Source organism: Lissotriton helveticus, chromosome 3_1 (genome assembly GCF_964261635.1).
Source record: "Lissotriton helveticus chromosome 3_1, aLisHel1.1, whole genome shotgun sequence".
NCBI lineage: Eukaryota > Metazoa > Chordata > Amphibia > Caudata > Salamandridae > Lissotriton > Lissotriton helveticus.
Genome location: NC_136061.1, coordinates 1,908,512,939 through 1,908,527,844, shown reverse-complemented (window position 1 = coordinate 1,908,527,844; position 14,906 = coordinate 1,908,512,939). Strand labels below are relative to the sequence as shown.

The 14,906-nt window shown below is 46.5% G+C and overlaps 1 protein-coding gene across 1 annotated transcript in view; it reads right to left on the bottom strand.

Annotated features, from left to right (window-relative positions):
* Positions 1 to 14,906, bottom strand: part of KCNQ1 (potassium voltage-gated channel subfamily Q member 1) — a 1,107,170-nt gene that overhangs the window by 21,282 nt on the left and 1,070,982 nt on the right. The gene's annotated exons all lie outside the window — the stretch shown is intronic.

Here is a 14,906-nt window from a genome sequence, read left to right as displayed (position 1 = left end):
CGACCCTCTGTGAACAGACATTTTGGAACGCGACCTACTAGTACAGTCTTACTCAAAATACAGCCCAGGGCCACTTGTGGCCTTTCTTACCTTTACATGCGGCACCCTGGTAAACAGCTATACTAGGGTTCTGTCTAAACGACTGAGCACTAACATTCTGAAAACTTTTAAATAACGCAAGCATATTGTGGGAAACCAGGATCTTGTTGCTGTACCCCCCTAATCCCCACTTTTTAACTGGCTCTTGATGCAACTTTAACTGAGGTGTATTCGTTCTCTGCTAACCGATATTCTTTCCCTAAAATTGTACAATAATTGGCACAATTTCAGTCACCCCTGTAAGAACCTAGTAAGCGGTACCCCTGGTACCTAGGGCATTGGTACTGAAGAGGGTCCTCTAGGGCTGCAGCACAAATTGTGCCATTCTGGAAACCCCTCACCGAGACTAAGCAAACTGCCATTGCCAAGAGCCGACATGGCACACATCCCTGTATGCCATGCCCACATACATGAGTTATAAGTAAGTCACCCCTACTGCAGGCCTTATAGCCCTAAGGCAAGGTGCACTATATCCTATGTGTGGACATATCTGCATGAGAAGAAATGACCCTACAAGATCAAGGCCATTGTTGGATATTAAAAGTGTACAGGGAAGCCATAGAGCCCACATTGGATGGGTGCTTGTAATTACTAGTTTCCTAGCTCCATGATGGCTTAACTGTATCCAAGGATGTTTGGTTCCAAACACCTTGTCTTAATAAATCATAACTGATGCCAGTGTTGGATTTAATAAATGCACACAGGAGACCCTTTAGAGGGTCCCCTGAAAACCTACCAAGCACTGGTGTGGTCTGACTAGTCTTCTCCAGCCTGCGACCAACATACATGTTTCTGACCTCATGGGGTGAGAGCCGACACTCTCGGAGGCCAGGAAAAAAGCCTGCTCTGGGTGGAGGTGCGGAAACTTCAAAGGGAATGCCACCTTTCAAATATGACCCAGACTGAAGTCCTGTTGCAGAAACTGGCACCAAACCCTGCCTGCTGTTTTAAGGATTTAGTGCTGTCTTGTCCTGCAACTGTGAGGCCTCAAATAAAAACAATGCTCCTCTAGCCTTTTACAAGTCACCAAGGAACTCCCTTGGATTAGAGGTACTACTCTCCTGCAGATAGAAGGCACCAAACCCACAAAGTCCAGTTTGTCGACTTGCTGCTTCCCTGTGACTGACGCTGTACCCAAACCAAAAGTGGTACATCAGCTCCGGAGGATCAGATATGTCTCTCCACCAATTTTGGAGACACCAGGATCTACCAGAGCCGTGCCACACCCATTCCTATGGTACCGGATCCCCTACATCATTCAGTGAGACAAAGAGTCCAGTCTGGACTCCAACTGCCCAGGAAGCACCCATCGTGGGACATCGAAACTCTTGAGACCCACTTCCTGAGTGGCCAACATTCCCGGAATCGTTCCTGCAACCTGCCTGCCCCTTTCCGCGAGGACATCTTGGCGCCTGAGCTAACTGCTCTGCACCCGGCCCGACTGGCCTTGGTAACGACAATCCAGCTGAGCTCCCATGATCCTGATGCCTGTGCGACCTGCTCACTCGAGTGGGACCCCGTGGACTAACCTTTAAGTCCCTTTGTGTAGTGTGTTTTCAAGCAGCCCTCTTCTTCATAGTGCATCAGTTACAAACTACCTCAGCACCCTGCTCGAGCCCTAATCTGGAACGCTCCAGAGAATCCACTGGTGGAACATTGGTACTGGTTTTGCTACTTCCTTAAATCCTGATGGTCAACAATGAGATCCAGCGGTGTGATTTTATATGCATTTGTCTATTTTCTCCCATTGATTTCGATGGCGTGTAATTGTGCACAAAAGTAATTAATTTCACAAACTTTGATACTTTGAAAATTGATTAATGTAGAATTAAGTTCTTGGTCTAAAACATTATATATAAATCTTTGTTAGTTTTGTAAATTGGTTTCAAATTTATTCTTGAGTGTGTGTCTCATTTATTGCCTCTGTGAGTAATACAAATTCTTAGCTCTATCCTCTGATAAGCCTAACTACTCGCCCACCCTACCACAAATAGAGCGTTAATATTATCTACTTTTACCTCTGAATACCAATCTGGGAATAACTGGACTCTCTGCATAGGGTACTTCCTTTTGGTGCACTATATAGAACCGGCTTCCTCCACATACATTTACACATTAACAGAAGCAAATAAAAGAAGCAAAAATAAATTGTGTGCGGTACTACTTATCTTATGAATGGAAGAATTAGGCGTTTCTTCAAAATTCCAAAAATGTGTATTTAATTTACATGGAGAATCATTTCAACCTTAACACATGAGATTATATCTGCACAAGAAGTATTTTTTAAAAGTGTTCCTTTTCAAACAAGAACAGTCATGCCTCCACCCCACCCTGTCAAGAACGTCAATGTTGAACCAAGAGGCAAGTCAGTTCTTATGTGCACCCTCTAAATGGCCAACACTATAGTTCATTCAGCCATGAAATGAAAAAAAGATTTATAACGAGCAGCGTATACCCTGAGGTGCAACATGAGATGTCTAAGAAATTATAAACAGAAGTTAGTGGTTGAATAACCAGATTTTTATACTTTTCCTAAAGTCAAGCAAATTTGATCTATTCTTGATCAGTGGGGGTAAGGAATTCCACAGCCTTGCTGCGCTTGTGACATATCTCTTCCCACCTCATCTAACTCTTTTAGATTTGGGGATGACAAGGTTACTGCTGGTGGGAGCAAATAGATCACAATTAGCCCCAAAGTCATGGAACTTGGCTGCAATAGTTTTTGGATTGCCCGCTACAGACAAGACACTATGAGTGTCGTCAGCGTATGAGACCAGGGAACATCTGTAAGATCTAATCAGGCCAGGGGGGTTACACACAAATTGAAGAGGGTGGGTTCAATGAGGACCCCGTAGTACCATTCAAGGCAAAGAGAAAGACGGAGAGAGAAAGTCTCCCAGGGCCACTGATTGAACTCGGTCCGTATGAAAGGATGTTAGAAGTGCCATGGCTTTGTCTTTGATGCTGAATAAGGCTAGACGGTCAACCAAAAGATTGTGGTTCACTGCGTCAAACGTGGCCGAAAGATCCAATAAGATCAAGGTAGCATTTCTTCCATATTCCAAAGTCAGCCAGAGTTCATCCGTAGCTGTCACTAAAGTCAACTCCATGTTCTGATGAGCACGGAACCTAAACTGAGAGGGATTTCGGATCTGGTTGTTATTAATGAAGGTCGTCAGTTTTTAGTTGACCACTGGTAAGGGTAAACTGGATATTGGCCTGTAGTATTTGGTTCACGCTAATCTAAATTAGATTTTTTCAGGAGTGGAATGATTGAAGCCTTTTTCCACTCCTTTGGTAAGTATCTAGAGCATAATATTTTATTATATATAGGTGTGAGGTTTGCAGCTATTACCTAAGGCTCCATAAGCACAATTCTAATAGGACAGGGATCCCATGAAGATCTGGATTTAACTTGTATTAGAAAATGTAATGTCTACAGTTAATCTACATTTAAAGCAGAGAAAATAGATAGGGTGTTATCTTTCAGGTTTTATGGAGGACTTGCTGGTGGGCAGGAAAGATCAACTGTCTACCCAAGGGAGTACTAACCCTTGCCTCAGTGGAAGAGGTGTCCTCTATTGTCTGACTAATTATCTTAGCAGAAGAGTTGTTTAGCCTAAAAAGGAGTCGTATACAGATATACGTTATATATACCTTATATATAGATATATATACCTTAGCTTAAAAAGAGGATGCCAGAGTGTTGCAGAACTGTTGGCTAGCCATAGAATTTTTTACCTCAGGAAATTTGGAGAGGTTTTTTTTACCCACTGCAAACAATTCCTATGGAAAAAAAATTGTAGCTTCTATTTTAGCTGTAAAATAATGTGTGTTTTAGCTTGAATCATCTTCTGATTAAGTTGTATAGAATCCTTATATATTTCTTTGTCATCAGACTCATAGTCCATTCTCCATTTCCTTTCTAGTCAACTGCATCTCTGTTTTTTGAAGTCTGAGGTTCTCATTGAACCAAGGCTCTGGAGTGGTGGAGTTAGGCTGGGCCAGCTTATTTATGGACGATTCTAACCAATTATGGTAATAGTTAATGTCATGATCTAGGTCTGGTGGAGTCTTAGGTGAAGTCTGGGCAAGACTAGAGCTAAGCCAATCGAAGTTAATTATACGCCATGGCTGTCTCAGAGTGTGCCCAGCAAAAAGTTTGGGGTTAACCTCGCTGGGCAGAGCCCTAATCTCAAGCATAAAAGCCAAATGGTCAGACCAGACCAGGGAGAGAGGACAGCCATTTGAGCTGAGTATTGTCGGAAAAGATTCCGTCAAGAAGATGGACTGCCACATGTGTGGGGCCCTGGACTAGCTTTGGTAAACTTGCACTAGCCACTTGATCTATCATGCTGGCAAATAACTGGCCAAGAGATTTCTAAGTGGTAGTTAAAGTCACCAAGTATTGTAAAATCTGATACATTTACCTTTAGTTCCACTAGGCGATTGACCTTGTTCATAAATGAAGCTCTGGACCCAGGAGAGCGATACAGTAAGAGTTCATTGTCTATTTTAAAACTAGGGCTTCACAATCCTGAACATCATGAAGGATCTTAAAAATGTTTTATAACGGCTCTAAAACATGACAGCTAAGCCCCCACCCCTTTTTCCTACATGGTCTAGTCAATAGATCTTGTATCCCGCAGGAAAAGCCTTCCCCCCCACCCAACATCTCACCCAATGCTAAAAAATCACTGAAACACAAACTAATCAGGCAATTCCCCGAATCCCTCTTCGCAGATGTCTACCATTGCCCCTCAAAAGGTCAAATAAAAATGGACCTCATCTTCCACACTGTCAGACCAGGCTACTGGATCTCCAACCTAAGAGAAAAATGCCTAATCACTAAGACTACGGAGACGATCTATAGCTGCAAGCTATCCTTCCTCACCCCGAATCACAGACCCAACCATGGGACTACCTCAGTGACCATTTACTCAAATGGCACAGTCCTGATCCAAGCCAATAACACCAATCTGGAGGTTTTTGACCTCCTATTCCCCTCTTTACGTGCAAACCCTATCAGTAACCCCTGCCAAGCACACCAGCCCCTCACGTTACGCATCCACCCCAGACCACCCCCCAGACACACAATCCCCCCTTTGCTTCCTGTGCTCATCCCAAAACCCCATGAAAACAAAGACACAACCCTGTCCACCACCTCAGCCCACTCTCCAGAAACACCTTCGACGAAGTACATCCCCCCCATAGACCCAGCGAACTACAAAGCCAGACCGAAGTCCCTCCATACCGGACCACACCCTCCCTCAAGAATAACCGCCCTGCGCAACCTAATCACCATACCCCCCCGCCTCAGCCCGCGTCCCAAGCAGACACCGCATCCCTCTGTGACGTCCTAACCAACCACAAATCCCAACACAAGCACAGCACCTCCGTGGAACAACCCCCCCAGCCGCAGGAGGTCTCCCTCGACCGCCTCACCCACATCGAAAACCAAATCAACACTATAATACAAGGCCTGAATCTCATCCTCACCAACCTCTCGACTCCCCACAACCCACACCCTGAATCCCAACTCTCCCTCCCGCACACTCCCGCCCCCCCAGCCCAACTTACCCACCACCCCTCACCGCCCCCCCCAGACCAACCAATACACCACCCCTCACCAAACCACACCCCCAAACATACACTCCCGCCCCCCCCAGACCAACTAACCCACCACCCCTCACCGCCCCCCCCCCAGACCAACTAACCCACCACCCCTCAACAAACCACACCCCCACCCACCGTCCCAGGGCTGGAGACCCAAAAGAACGGCGAAAGCCATATCTTGGAAAGAGGCGCTCAAACTGGCCGCCTCCTACTCTACCCCCGCCACCCTCCCCTCCCAGTCATCTATACAGGTAATCACCAGCCTCAGAAACGAGCATCCCCTACGCAAACCCCCCCGACCCCCGATCACCCTTATCACCATCCCCACCGAACCTAGAATAAAGGAGTCCCCCCAGACCAAATGTATGCTCATAAACTGCAGGTCTGCCACCAAACACTCCACTGAGCTACCAGAGACCATTCTCAACCATAATATTGATATAGCATTCTTAACTGAGACCTGGCTAGACGACTCCTCCCCACCTATCCTAGATACGCTTGTCCCCCCAGGCTATTCCATCATCAACAAAGATAGAAAGGACCAAAAAAAAGGAGGAGGTGTGGCAATTATCCACAACAACAACCTCTCAGTGGCAGAATTCGACTCATTCAACTACAACTCCTTTGAATGCCTTACATCCAACATCAAAACCACTGACAACAATCTAATACAATACCACCTAATATACCATCCCCCAGGCAACAACACCATGTTCACAGAACAACTATCAAACCTGATCGCCAACTGCTCCCTCAAACAGACCAACACCCTCATTTTAGGGGATCTTAATCTGCACTGGAACAAGGAAAACAATGCCACAATAAAATCCCTAAACGAACTTCTTCACTCGAACAATCTTTCCCAACACTGCTTAAAAGAGACCCACAACAAAGGCGCAACCCTGGACGCCATCATCGCCAGAGACGATACAATCTCTATTGAACACATCCTCCCGGTAGATTGGTCAGACCATCACCTAATCCTATTCCACCTAACTCAACAGGTCAAGTCTCACCCCCCCATCGCAGCACCCCCCACGTGGTCCAGGAATCTAGCACAAGTCAACGCAAAGGAACTAGAAGAAAGAATAGCCTCCTCACTGCCAAGCTCCACAGAAGGCCTCTCAACCACTGAACTCATCTCACACTACAACACCACCACGTCCGCCATACTGGACCAACTGGCGCCCCTAAAACAAAAAAAAACAAGGAAAATCCCATTGAGCACCTGGTTTAACAAGGACATCAACGAGGAAAGAAGACTCCTCAGAGCCACAGAACGACATTGGAGAAAAAAAACCTCCTTCAGCCGCCGCGAGGAACTCAGAGTAATGAGAAGAAGGTACAAGAATCACATCAACAATGAAAAAACAAACTTCTTCTGCAATGCGCTAGACAAGGCAAAAAACAGGCCAAGAGAACTCTTCGACATCATCAAAAAACAAACCTCCAAGCCATCCACTGTCCACGCCCAACCCTTCAAAACCCTATGTGACAACTTCGTCTCCTTCTTCAATGAAAAAATAGCCAAGATCGAACTATCACTAGACATCAACCCTACCACGACCGACAACAGCACCCTAACCTCAACAGTCACCACTTCGGGAGATCCAACCTCTATCGTATGGTCCTCTTTCGACCTCGTCCATGAAACCGAGATCCTCAATATAATCTCATTCTCCAAACCCTCCTCTCACAACCTTGATCCCATCCCAGCCCAAATGGCCAAAGACCTCAAACTCACCCTTGCACCACTGTGGTGTAAAATCATAAACAGCTCTCTAAAAACTGGCATCATCCCGGACTGCCTTAAAGTTGGCCAGGTTACTCACCTCCTGAAGAAACCAGGTCTAGACTCAAATGACCTAAACGATTTCAGACCAGTCTCAAGTCTTCCCTTCCTAGCCAAAATCCTAGAAAAATGCGTATTACGCCAACTCAACATCCAGCTCGACAGCATCAATCTTCTTGACCATAACCAATCAGGCTTCAGAAAAGGCGACAGCACCGAAACCGCAATCCTGAACATAGTTGACTCAGACCAATGCTGCCTACTCATCCTCCTAGACCTGTCAGTGGCTTTTGACACGGTTGACCACAAGCTCCTCATCAAAGCCCTCAAAGAAAGAGTAGGTGCGGATGACGTGGCCCTGAAATGGTTCGACTCCTTCTTCCAGAACCGCTTCCAAAGAGTCAAAATAAAATCCTTCGCATCCGACCCTCTACCTGTGACCAGAGGGGTCCCCCAAGGATCCGTTCTTTCCCCTCAACTGTTCAACATATACATGATACCCCTCACCATCATACTGAAGAAAGCCAACATCCCCTTCCATCTATACGCGGACGACACACAGATCTACATAGAAACCACCTCCCCCAACGACATTCTAAGACTCAATAACACCCTAAAAGAAATCCAAAACTGGCTAGGGGTGAATCACCTCAAACTAAACCAAGGAAAAACAGAGATCCTCCTCATCTCCAACAAAGACGACAACCCGCAAATCACTGAATGGGTGAAAACCATTGACGCTCTCAAAGGAAATCGCACCCTGACCAACTCAGTAAAATCACTTGGAATCACACTTGATCGCAAACTTACAATGACAAACCACATCAAGAACTCCGCAAAAAGCGCCTTCCTCAATCTGAAGCTCCTCAACAAAATCAAGCCACACATCCCGCAGAGGGATCTCCAACAAGCCACCCAAGCACTGGTCGTATCCAGACTGGACTATGGAATCGCAACCCTAACCGGCACAGCCCTCTCACACCTGGCACCACTAAAAACAACCCTCAATGCAGCAGCCAGAATGGTCTCAGGAGCAAGGAAATTCGACCACATATCCCCCGCACTCGAAGATCTAAAATGGCTCCCAGTGGAAATGCGAGCAAACTTCAAAACGGCCTGTCTCACACACAAAGCCCTGCACACAGGGAAACCGGAATATCTAGCCTCCAAACTCAAGAAGGCGGGTCAATCCAGAAATCTCAGAAGCTCAAACTCCCTATTACTCATCCCCCTGAAAACCCGGAAACAAAAAAACGCCAGCCGCTCTTTCGCCGGCAACGCACCAAAAATTTGGAACTGCATCCCAGTGGACATCAGAACTACCCCTTCCTTTCCCGAATTCAAGAGTCGTCTAAAAACCCTCTACCTCAACCGTGCATTCCCGAACTCTACCTCAATAGCCCACCATGGAACTATGACTACCTCAAAAACACGACCTCAAAACCGCCCCTTAGGCGGCAAACAACTTTGTTAAGAATCGAACTTGGATGTATCTTGTTTATTGTGTGATGTACTGCTCCGCACTTATGCCACCCAGACCGACTGTAAAGCGCTCCGATACCCTTGGGTCTGGCCAGCGCTATAGAAAACTCCAAAAATAAAATAAAATAAATAAAAGGTCGGTGTCCGAAAATACATCGGCCCAGGTTTCTGTGATAAAAGCCATATCAAGGCAGTGTGGCTTCATGAACTTATGAAATTCTTGAATTTTTAACTGGGGATCTTGTGTTAATTAAAGTGCCAAGACACCTAGAACTTGCTGTGTTAAGACACTTATATATTGGATTGATAAATACATGAGGGCTTTACAGGTTAATTGGTGAGAGTGAGTTTGCATAAGGAGCAAGTCTTATGATAGTAACTATGCTGTGGTTCTAGCCGCGGTCCATAACAGTTCTTACCTTGAGATTTAACGCATAGTAAAGTGTCCGGCGAGTAGCGGAAGGTGAGCGACGGATCTGGGTCAAACCTGGCATGGGGGCTGGTGCCAAGCGCAGTACGAGCACGAGCACGAATGGGCCTTTAGAAGTGTACTTCTTTACCTCTCGTTTTACATCACAAGTTAATGCTTTGCCTATAATTTGTGGAGCATCAGGTTAGCGTGTGGGTGGCAGACAGAAGCTAAATTTGAAATCTGAAATAAAGAACGCTTTTTTGATACTACTCGCTGACTACTGGACTTCATTACCTGGCGCACCCCCATTTAGTTGAAATGAAGGTTCAGCTTGCTTTGGGTTCGAGGGTTTTAAATAATCTTGAGCTGCTTGGCCAGGCACTTGGCTCGCCCCACCTCTATCACACAAAACCCCTATTAAGTGGTCGAAGGCATAGGAAGAATATCATTTCACTATCCTCAAACAACAGTGAAGGAGTCCTTGTTTCAAGATTCATAACTTTCTCACTATGCCATGTTTTAGTGAGTGAACTATGAGGCCGTGTGTTCTCCCCACCCTGAATACCTCTCACTTGATCAAAACAAATAACTGTTTGGTTACATTCCTGTTTTCTTCTCACATTCGTACTATCAGCGGTTGGTTTGATTAAGAATTTTCCTATTTGTGTTAAAAAAAGGAGCAGAGAAATTGATTGTATAAGTGATTACCTAAGAGCACACAATTAGTCATAAGGGTTGGCTGAGTTTAATAAAAACACGTCTTCTGGTTCCATACTTTTTTTCTTTCTCAAAACACAACAAATGAAGTGTGAGTGGTTCTGATAGAAAGGCTTGAGAATTACTCAAAAAACTGTGCTTAAAACACAGTGCAAGCAAATTGGTAAAGCCAGGATTAAATATCAAGTCTCTTACTGCCATGACTAAAACTTTTCCACTGTCCCATGTCTAGCAGTGGAGGTTTCAGAGTTAGTGTCTGCCCACCTTAGTGAACTGCACACCTTGTTGCCGGGTCTTTATCAAGCATGTTGTATAGCAATCAGTACCTTAGCTGAGCTATTTGTAAGCACTTCTAAAGTTTACAGATAAGAAAGTAAAGACATAAGCAGATTGTGAGGCCTAAGATTCTATTTCATTCCAATTCAATAATCAAGTTACTTCCTTTGTACACTTGACTCGCACAAGGTAGCAATAGTAAACAGAGATGGCTTACCCTAGGGTTCCAGAGGGATAGCGACTGCTACCGCGTAACATATATTGTCAAATGTATGATTGTTACATAGAATAGGTGCTTAATTTAGAGGACTGTATGGAATGAAACCTTCAAAATAATTCCACGACTCCCTGCTCACACCATGTACATTCTTCGCATCCCGGACCCACTTTAATTCTCTTCACTCCCACACTGCTGGCATCAGTGCGGCCCTTGGTCAAACAACTGACCATGCATTTTGTCCCTTGAGATGTTTGTGAGTGAGTACCCATGTACTATTACATAGGTCACATCGCAAAATAACAGGCAGATCACAGAAAGTCGGTGCGCAATCTGTACACACTATTTGCTACCTGTATGTACATAGTTTAGGCCAAAAGTGATACTTGAGGTCTTATGTGCTTTAAATTACTCCATAGCTTTATCTAGAAAAATTAATCCGGATCAGCTGGTAAACCACCCCCTCAGATTCCCAGGTCAAAATAACATGTCCATAGGTTTAAATTAAAGACGATGAATTAAGCTTCTACTATCTGTTCTACCCAATTAGAATTTATTTGTGAGCATAAGGAATAATCCTAATGTTATGCTTTCTGTTCAAAATCGCTGTGTTGTCCCTTATAATTCTTTGGCAGTGAAAGAAGTTTAACTTTTCCCTGAAGTTTTACCTGAACTAGGACGACATAACTGCATAAAAAACTTACCCAGGCGTTGTTCACCATCTTCTATTGAAACAGATTGGTTTTTAATTTTTTTTTATCACGCATTGGTTGCACAGTGAAACCAGGGGCGTAGCTTCAGGGGGTGTTTGACCTGTAACACCCCTCCTCCCTAAAAAATACATTCTGCTGTAAATAGTTAGGTACAAGTGCTTTCGGTCAGTTATGGAGATGTCGGATTTCAAGTGGGATCACATACACACAGAAATAAACTTAGCGTGATTGGTGGGAAATCTGAAGTCTCCCCCCGCCCCTTCCCCATCTTGGTGACCAAGCTACGACCCTGAGGGAAACTTTTAGTGGACTGTCACTGTGGTGCATCCAGTCTTAATTACATCGCCAGAATAGTAGGCGCTGTAAAATTACAATTAAAATTCAGTCCGAGTCCTGGCGATTCTGTAAAGCTGCGTTTCCAGTTTACTTTCAATGGCGGGTAAATAATGCAGACTTCAAGGAATATCAACACGAAGAAAAGCAGATGTGAGTGTTTTGGAAAAGCAAATATAATTCCATCTGCCAAGATACTCGCTTGAGAATAATAAAGAGGAATTCTCAGTGGCTCAGTCACTCCGCGCTCGCGCAGGAGGATTACAAGCAGGGTCAGCCTGACATGTTGGTGATTTTTACAAGGCCCGAGTGGTTCTGCAGGCCTGCAGCAGGGCAGATGGAACGGAAGCGTCAGCCAGGGGTCAGAGAGTACAGGCTCGTCAGCACGACCTCCGCTGCCCGGAAGTGAAAAGATTCACTGGAAGGAAAGGAGAGTATAATTCAAAACTAACAGGTACAAGCTCGGAGGCAGTAGCCGTTCAATTGGGCCTGTCATGGGATTACAAACCATAACACATGACACTATCGAGAAAAGATATTACCTGCTTTTAATATCCACATTAATACCACCAATGTTAATGTGGCTGTCTTTCTCGCATTTACTTTCTTTAAAAACACAAACATCTCTTTAATTGGCATTTTATCATCAACCAGCGAATCAATCAAATTACAGATATTAGAAGACGCAGCCATTTCATAGGTATGGTTTGGTTTCCCAGGTAAAAATGCCAAATGTCTATGCCTAGATTAGCTTAGTGGTTGTAGGAAGCCAACTCGACTCTATATAATGTACTCAGTTGTCCAAGTGGGCAGGATCAGCAGGGCAAGACGTGCCCCTACTTCTTTAAATCAATAGATTCCGTTCCCCTACTTTTTTTTTTTTTAAACACGCATGCCAGGACGCCAGAAAAAGCCAAGGGCTATATATAAGGATTGGCGTTAGTGGCCATTTGGGGACTGGCAGGGCAGGCAGGGAAGGTAAAGGACACTGTCTCTTCCTTCTTGCCTAGAAAAGACAAAGACAGGGTCCACTTCTCCTGCTTGGCCGCTGGCAGCTACCCCCCCCACCCCCCTTTGTCCTCTTATTCGCTTTCCGTCCTCATCCTCGGACCATCTCCTTCCACGTGGGACTACTCCTGGTGGCCCCCTGCCCTGGGCAGCGCACCCAAACCAACGGACCACGCACGCAACCTGGGCTTCATCCTGGACTCCTCCCTCACGATGACCAAGCAAGTGAACGCAGTCTCATCATCCTGCTTCAACACCCTGCGCATGATCCGAAAGATCTTCCGATGGATCCCCACAGAAACCAGGAAGCCGGCCAACCAGGCACTCGTCACCAGCCGTCTGGACTACGGGAACACCCTCTACGCTGGAACCACAGCCAAACTCCAGAAAAGATTCCAGCGCATTCAGAACCCCTCAGCACGACTCATCCTGGACATCCCTCGCCGCAGCCACATCTCTACCCACCTGAAAGACCTGCACTGGCTCCCCGTCAACAAGAGGATCACATTCAGACTCCTCACCCACGCACACAAGGCTCTCCACGACAAGGGCCCGAAGTACCTCAACAGACGCCTCACATTCTACACACCCACCCGCCAGCTCCGATCCGCCAGCCTCGCCCTCGCCTCTGTCCCACGAATCCGGAAATCCACCGTCAGAGGAAGATCCGTCTCCTACCTGGCAGCCAAGACTTGGAACTCCCTCCCCACTCACCAACGGCTGACCCTGGATCACCTCTTCTTCAGGTAACAACTCAAGACCTGGCTGTTCAAGCAATATCGACTCGGCCCCCCCTCAGCGCCTTGAGACCCTTTCGGGTGAGTAGCGCGCTATACAAATTCTTGTGATTGATTGATAGATTGATTGTATAGCTCCTCCTCACTTACTGAAGACCGTCATTTGAAGAATGGGGTCCTCGGGGGAGCAGAGCGAGAAGCGGTCTCCGCCCAAGGATTTTCGCCCAGATGGGACAGGCGAAAGGCGCCGATTTGGTCGGCAGGTGGCTCAGCGCGAGGTGACGTCATTAGGATGGGAAGCGGGAGCGCCATTTTAGCGCGAAGGTGCGAGGGAGCAAGGCAAGTTTTTTGTGAGGCGGCATTAATTTCATTTGGAGGCGAAATTTCTGCGGGAGGCATGGTTTCCCAAGAAGCGCTGCGTGAGGCGCTCCGGGTAATTGCTGCAGCTGGCAGGAGCGACTCGCTCCTAGAGGGTGCTGGTGATGTGCTGTTAACCCCTGTCAGGCCGCCTATGAGGAGCGCGTCAAGAGGAGTCCGTCAAGCTGTAGAAGCCTGCAGGTCGTCGTCCACGCCAAGAAGGAGTGTGTGGAGGGTGCGCTCTGCTGGTACCAGGCAAGGGGCATCGATGAGAGGCGGCCAGTCACTGCAGGGAAGACAAACAACGCTCTCCCTTTCTCTAGCTGGGAGGAGAGGGTCCAGTTGGTGTACAGGACAGATGGGTGAGTCAGCGGTGCGCCTGCATAAGAGTGCCGCCCTGGCAAAGGGCGGGGCCAAAAGGGAACTGAGAGCAGTTAATGGAGGGGGGGCGAGGAGCAGGGGCAGTATCTTTAAAGACACACAGGCCTAAGCCAGTTGCAGTTTTTAGTGTACCACAGAGTGTAAGGTGTGTCCAGGAGCATGACCGGGCTGACCAAGAAGGGGCTGCTCTACTGTCAGATACAAATGATGGTCCTGTTATGGCGCTAGTTGATTATTCAAGTGGCAGTGAAGAAGAGCAGTCGGATTTGGCGCTTCAGACTGGGGCAGTTGGTGGGAAGCCGGGTAATGTGCCGCCATTCTTCCACCGCAGAGGAGCAAAGGATTCAGGGACCAAAGCACTATCTGGTCAATTTAAAATTGTCAAGAATGTTATAGCCTCCTCACAAGACAGGCAAGCTGTTGCACAGGAGAGGTCAGGTGATTGGGAGGTTGATCACGGTCAGCAGGTAGATTAGGGTTTTCACCAGGATGGGGATCAGGAGGATTATATGGAGTTCATGCATACTAATGGATTGGAAAATACGCGTTTCAACAGGGAATATTTATTACCAGTAGCCAGAAAGGCGCCTGCGGGTTTTGGAGCTAAAGAAGACGAGCTGGGAGATCTTTTAGATGGGCAATAGATATGGGTGGAACATGCCAAGGCGGGGGACAGCCATCGAGGCAAGGACAGCAAGGTGACCAATAAAGACAGTTCATTGTCTGGAGGGAAGAGGGACGCGGGGCCCCGGACCAGGGTGACTGA